Here is a 7,376-nt window from a genome sequence, read left to right on the forward strand (position 1 = left end):
AAAGGGCCACTAGACACACTTGACTGAGCACAAAGGCTACTTTGTGTGCTACTTTGTAAACACGGATCTACCCTTTGCATTCATTACACACTCAAAAGACTTCTTTCATAATATTACCTGGTGTCAGTCGCTATTGACCTTTACAAATTGTATTCATGATTTACTTGTTAAATGTACCACAGTCAGATAAGTGTGAGTGAATATCGTTTCGTGTTTATCTAGTATATCCTGCTGTTATAACCTGTGTCTGTGACATGGCCAGGAAATGTTTGTTTGTTTGTTGTTTAACGTCACACTCAGCAAGACTCCAGCTATATGATGACGATCTGTAAATAATCGAGTCTGGACCAGACAATCCACTGGTTGACATCATGAGCATTGATCTATGCAATTGGGAAACGATGATAGGAATCAACCAAGTCAGCCAGCCTGACCACCCGATCTCGTTATATTAGTCTTACAAGCACATTCGCCTTTTACGAAACGCATTGCTTGCTGAAGACCATTTCTAACCGGATCTTCACGAACCTTGGCCGTTGGCGCGACGAACGTTTTAGCCACTCCCGATCCCATTATTTATTCAGGTTGTTGTCCTTTGCCCACATTTTGCCCCATTGAACTGTCACTGTTTACATATTCATCTCTATTCTACATTTTACACACTGCCAAACACTGCAAGCATGTTGAACTACTTGAACGTGCCACTCATTGATATTACTGCAGCTCGCAACCCAGGCTTCGAAATCATTTTTGGGGTGTACCAGCGTGTCTGCAAGTAGGATTTGTCCTTTCAGCTCATAAATCCGTCGTTTGCTACATGTGCCGTAAATTGTAAGCAATAATGGCAGAGACATGGTGTTTGCTCTTTTGTTTTCGTGTCGACTGATTGATAAAATTTCATTTTTCTTCTTTTTCTCTGACAAATGGCACCAAAATAATACGTATGACTGCAGAAAGAAGCATGTTCATCTGGTTTTCCTGATCATCTCATTTCAATAATTTTACATAAATTGTTACAATTTTGCCTAAGACTGAACATACGAACGATGCTGACAGTGTCGTACTGTGTTATATAAAGTTGCGGACAATGTTGCCATTGCGACAATGTTGTATATATGCAGTTGTTTGGGTTTTTCCCAGGTGACATCCCATGTATGTTTGGTTTGAGTATGTACATAACCAGGTCACAAGTTATGTCATATTATATGGTCTCTGGTCTTCGGCGACTATGCTTGTCGTAAGAGGCGACTAACGGGATCGAGTGGTCAGCCTCGCTGACTTGGTTGATGTTTTTTTATCGTATCTCATTTGCGTGGATCGAAGCTCATGATATAAGTCACTAGATCGTCTGGTCAAGACTGGTCTGGTGCGGTGTTAAACAAAAAACAACCAAAACGAAACAAAAAACACGCTGACACGTAAGCATATACTAGATGTATTAACCAGAAATATTGCACAACAATATTATGACTTTATTGTACGATATTTGTGTCTGCACAAGCCGTGCCTAACTTTTAACGGCGTTCGTCTAACCATTTGAGAATTCGATTAGGGAAGAGGTCGAAAATGGATATAGAACACTCTTGGACACTTTTTCTTAGGAATTTCATAGAAGCGATATACTGCAAGCAGTGACTTAATATTGACGGTGTTGGTACCATCAAACCATTTGAGGATTTGAATATGGCCGAATATTTTTGCGTACGTTTGTACGCACGACATTGCCGCTTACATCTATATTTTAATTTAGATATATAATTTGCTGAAGTTATGTGTATCACATTCGAGATTTCTTCCCACGCCCCGGTGGTGGTTTCATGTATACAATCGGCAATCTAAAGGCAGGAGAGGTTTATTGTATTGGACATGTGGGGTGCACTACAAAACATTGAAAAGGAACCTTGAGAACTGTTAGCGACACACCGAGCAAACTATCCATGTCGTATTTTTAGCAGTGTTACCTATTCACAACGACTGCTGTTATTGTACGTGTATGGGTGTACGGGTCTTACCTCGGAAGGTGCATCAAATCACTTGAGCCCTTTAATTAAGAACATGAAAAGATAATATTTGTCGAGGCCCAGTTGGCGGTAAGCATGGTTTGCAAATCCTGAATGAATGAATGAATGAATGAATGAATCAGAGTTGTTCAGGAGGATTGATCCTATGCCCCAGATTTCACTATTATATAGGATTACGGGCTCGAATAATGTCTTGAATTATTTGCAAGTAAGAGCTGTAGGTATATCTTGGTAAAGATTGGAGACTGAAGCTTGTGGTAGGCCCGAGGGCCTTTTTCGGGAGAGGTTTAGCATTATTTTCAAGTTTAACATTTGCTTCAAATGTAATTCCTAAGTGTGTTTCTTTGTTTGTTGTTTAATGCCGCACTCAGCAATATTACAGCTATGTGACGGCCGTGTGTAAATAATCGAGTCTGGACGAGACAATCCAGTGATTGACATCATGAGCATCGATCAATGAGCAATTGGCATCGATGACATGCATCAACCAAGTCAGCGAGCCTGACCACCCGATCCCGTTAGTCTCCACTTACGACAAGCATAATAGCCTTTTACGGCATGTATGGGTTGCTGAAGACCTATTCTATCCCGGATATTCAAGGGTCAATTCCTAAGTAGTTATATCTTTCCGTAACTAGTATTTTTGCATCACCAACATGTGTTTTGGCACCATTGATCTTTTTGGGTTATTTGTTGCTCAAAATACACTTGTAGTTTTTTGGAAATCGGCAAATAGTACTGAGTCATCGGGAAACAACAAATGACAAATGTTTAAACCATTAAGCGTTATATTATTCCTTTCAGATTTGATATAAAGTGGAAGATCATTGAGGAAATTATTAAATAATGTGGGAGACAAAATGCATCCTTGTCTTATCCCGATGTTGGAGTTCAAGGATTGCGAAATGTCCTTGTCAGTTTTCACTTCGTAAGAGATATAGTGACGATATTATTTTTAATACATTTCCTCGGGTTTAATTTGATAATATCTTTGTTAGGAATAGTGATCTGTCAACTGAATCAAAGGCCTTTTGAAAGTCTACAAAACAACTGTTTTTTCTTTTCTGTTTACATTTTGTAGAATATATCAATGTTTGAAGAACAAATACATTATCTGATGTTCGGTATCCCCTTCTAAATCCAGACTAACAGTGGACCTGTAATATACTTTTTTCAATGTGATCCATGTGTTCCATTATTCTTTCATTTATGAAGTTGCAAAATAGTTTAGCTAAGCAGCTGCTTAGTGCAAAACGCCTGTAGTTGTTTGGGTCAGTCTTATCAAACTGTCATGTAAGAATTCATTGGAATAGAGCTAGCTTGAGCTGGCTAGACTTGCTTTTGTATACATATGTAGATTGTTTGTTTTTTTTCATAAAATAAATATATTCCACAGTCATGGTGCATGACTCAACTCTGTGGGAAGTGACTGCTATTTAAGACAGTAAACAGTTTAACCAACTGGTCTATCAATGTACAATATATTGATTAATTATGAAGTTAATTCCTTATGCTATCTTCGCCTGGAATTGAAATGTTTTATAAAAGTGCCAATTTCATTAGCTGTTATTTGTTTTATATGTCTGTCACATATATGCATATCTCTTTATTTTAGTTTGTACTATATTTTCTTATTTTAGTTTATTGAATCCATAATAAGAAACAATAAGTTATAATTCGCTTATTACAGTATGGATCGTATCCGTTACATAACTATCTGCTGTTTCACTTTTATTAGAGAAATTATAATGAATTCAAACTGTTTTCACTGCATTAGACATTAATTTGCCATTATTTGAAATGCAATTTTTTCAAACTTTTCAACAATAAATAGTAAAAAATAAAGATTAGAATGCCTGTAAATGGTAGTGTTTAAGAAGGGAATATCTGTTGATTTGTTCAATTAATGATTTATGTCCACACGTTGACTAGCAGACGACGCATATGTGATTTCAATTTCAAAAAGAGAGAAATGAAAACATAAGCACAAATAAATCGACTCTTTTTATAATTATAAGAGTTTCAAGATACCAAACGATCATATCACCTGATGATCATATACGGAAAAAAGACATTTTCGAGGTTTGCAGTGATAGGTGAAGTTTGATGAAATGGAATTTAACGACGCGGCCAAGACTATTTCACCTACATTGCGACGCGGATGCACGTGTGTGGCTTTTGAAGTATTTCGAAATTATGTCAGTGTAATAACCCATTCAGATAACAAGCCGCAGTTTACCATGGATACCCCATTCAGACACATAGTACTGACTCTGAGCCAACAAGTCTTTGTTTTACCCATAATGCCGAGCATCTGGCAGAGTTACAGAAAGTACCAACTCCTAACGCCTGGTATGAAGCAGGGGATCGAACTACCGACCTTCCGCTCTCTTGGCACAAAAGGACTGGTCGAGTTGGAGTCAGTATACTCCGACAGAGTGGAGTGGGATATTCATGTTAACCTGCGTCATGGTATCTCAGTGGACAGTGGACGGCAATAGTCCGGACTAGCAGCCGCATATACACTGACACACACACGCACGTACGCACGCGCGCGCACAGACTAACACGTGCAATAATCTTCAACGCGACGTTAAAACCCCATTTCACCACACCTCACCTGACTTTATGACACATGCTGTCAAGGCATAATTGTACTTTACTGTACTGTCTGCGTCAATATCTAAAACAACTCCAACGCGTCAGGTCAACCCTGAGCGAAGAAAGACCGCCAAATCAATTTAAAGGATTTGCTGTTCTTGAGCGAAACGTGAGTGAGCCAATTTGGTTTTACGCGCTTTTAACAATATTCCAACAATATCACGGCGGGGGACACCAGAAATGGGCTTCACACATTGTACCCATGTCAGGAATCGAGCCCGGGTCCTCGGCGTTACGAGCTAACGCTTTAACCACTAGGCTACCCGACCGTCCCTCTTGAGCGAAGCATTTTGTAAAATATCTGTTGCTGGCATTCGGATCTTGAAAAGGACATTAAAAAAGCTGTGTTGCCTATCAACACCTCTGTAGCCCTATGGTACACTCACTGGGCTACAGATATGAAGTTTGTGATTTCGATCCTCGGGAATATAAAGAAAACATTTGTCATTTGATTTTACATTACATGTTACAATCTGAACGGAAGTTATATTCATAAAATCCCTGGGATATTATAACACATTATGTAATGGAGAAAACACGACTCAGAGGTTTTGGTAGAGAATGTAAAACCTCGGGAGGAGGGATTTCCCGACTCCCGAGGTTTAACATTCTCTACCAAAACCGAGGAGGAGTGTTTTATCCGGCTTAGAAACCGTTAAACGTTATGAATTACTGCAAATTTAATTGTCTCCCATTTAGGGCACTATAACGGGTATTTACTACCTCGCTATTGCCAGGATAAGTGTATAGAAAGACCCCGAATAGTGCACGTGCGATACATACGGTAAGGACACGTGGTTGTCTTTCTCAGTTGAGTTCGAGATGTCGAGCGAGGAGGAAGGCGGAGACCTATTTCTAACTCAAAGTAAGTTTCTGGAAACTAAGGATGTTAGTGACGACGCAGATGATTTTCACTTTCGTTTTGCATGTCCATTGTCTGAAGAAGAACTTCAGAAGAAACTGGACGTATGTGTTCCCAAAAAGACCAAATACAAGAGCGACTGGGCCGTTTGCGTATTTAGAAGGTGGCAAGAGGAACGGCGTCAGCGTTCCATTGCAGAACATTTCATGATACTGCTTGGTGCATTAAAAAATGACTTCGAAAATATGGATGCAAGTGATATGAATACGGCATTGAAATACTTCTTACTTGAAGCTAGGAAGGCAGATGGTAGTATGTATCTCTCGGTCACCACGTATGGTCTTTATACAGCGTTAGCTTCATCTTTGAAACTTGGAGGAAGTAAGTTGAATTTAATGCAAGATGATGCTTTTGCTGATGCTAGAAAATCTCTGGACGCAGTAATGCGTGAAGTAGTGCAGGTCTAGGACCAGACGTAAGAAAGCATACAGAAGCAATATCAAGGGAGGAAGAAAACTGTCTCTGGGAAAAGGGATTTCTCGGAGAGAGTTATCCACAACAACTCATGGACACCATAGTTTATCTGACAGGTAAGAATCAGTTTTCCTACTTCTGTGGTGCACATATTATAAGTCTAACTGTAATCCGTTTTATAATACTGATGCTATCGTTTCACAATCTTAAATTGTCAATCTTCAGGTCTTTTTTTAACATTGTCATGTGTAATGTTAGTTGGCATTCATTTTGACAACAGCTTCTGCAAACATAACATTGTGAATTTAAATTCGTATTTCTTATTATAAACGTAGGACTCTACTTTGCACTACACGGTGGCAAGGAACACCGTGCTCTGTGCTTGCATCAGAACCCTCAGATTACCGGACCGGAACTTTTGTGGACAACAATGGTAGACGGTATCTTAAGTATAGAGAGGATGTTTCCAAGACTAATGATAGTCTCTCGTAACCCCCTTGGGTGGCATTTGTACTTTTAAGATTTTAGATATTTAAAATGCTTTATTTAAACCCCTGCTGTACAAATGGTGAGACTTTAATCAACTATATTGTATTGTATTGTATTGTATTGGTATTAGAGATCGCAAGTTGGAGAGAAAAGAAGAAAAGCTTAGTGTTTCAAACTGAATTCAAAATGTTATATTCTATCCTGCAAAAATTGTTTCCTAATATGACAAGTAATACTTATTGAAAATATGTTGTCAGCCCTCCTACAGATTCCAGGTGTAATGCCTTTTATTACACGCCACTAAAGAAGTCGAAGGAGGGGAAGTGGTATATGGAAACACCAGTTGGTCATAACACTTTGCAAGCTACAGTCAAGCGTCTGTGCCAAACTGCAGGTGTTTCTGGGAACAAAACTAATCACTCACTGCGTGCGACAGCTGCAACCAGACTGTATGAAGCGGAAGTAAGCGAGCAGCAGATTTGCGAACAAACTGGTAAGTTTAGTTCAATGTATAGGACAGTCCTTTACCAATATTTTATGATTATCACCGTTTCGAATATTATCTGTTAATAAAATGAAACGCCCTTAACAAGCGTATAGAAATGGTTAATTTTTACAATAAAAATGTATTTTGATGTAGCCATATTTTCTAAAATGGCTTAATGCTTTATAGATGTTTAGAACATACGGTTGTATACTTTGTTGTAATTAACTATAACAAATATTTTTTAGGGCACCGGAGTAGTGCTGTCCGCATCTGCAAACGCACCAGCGACGATCTAAAGTCCAAGGCTTCAGACCTTATCGGAAGGAAGATTCCTAAAAAAGACGGAGACAGTGTATTGTGCGCCACCAACTTCAGTGACTGA

The 7,376-nt window shown here is 38.9% G+C and overlaps 1 pseudogene; it reads left to right on the forward strand.

Moving 5' to 3' along the window:
* Nucleotides 1–5,504: 5,504 nt before the first annotated feature.
* Nucleotides 5,505–7,376, forward strand: LOC139475452 (uncharacterized protein KIAA1958-like; annotated as a pseudogene).

Source organism: Haliotis cracherodii, unplaced genomic scaffold (genome assembly GCF_022045235.1).
Source record: "Haliotis cracherodii isolate W230 unplaced genomic scaffold, xgHalCrac1.p SCAF_3, whole genome shotgun sequence".
Lineage (NCBI taxonomy): Eukaryota > Metazoa > Mollusca > Gastropoda > Lepetellida > Haliotidae > Haliotis > Haliotis cracherodii.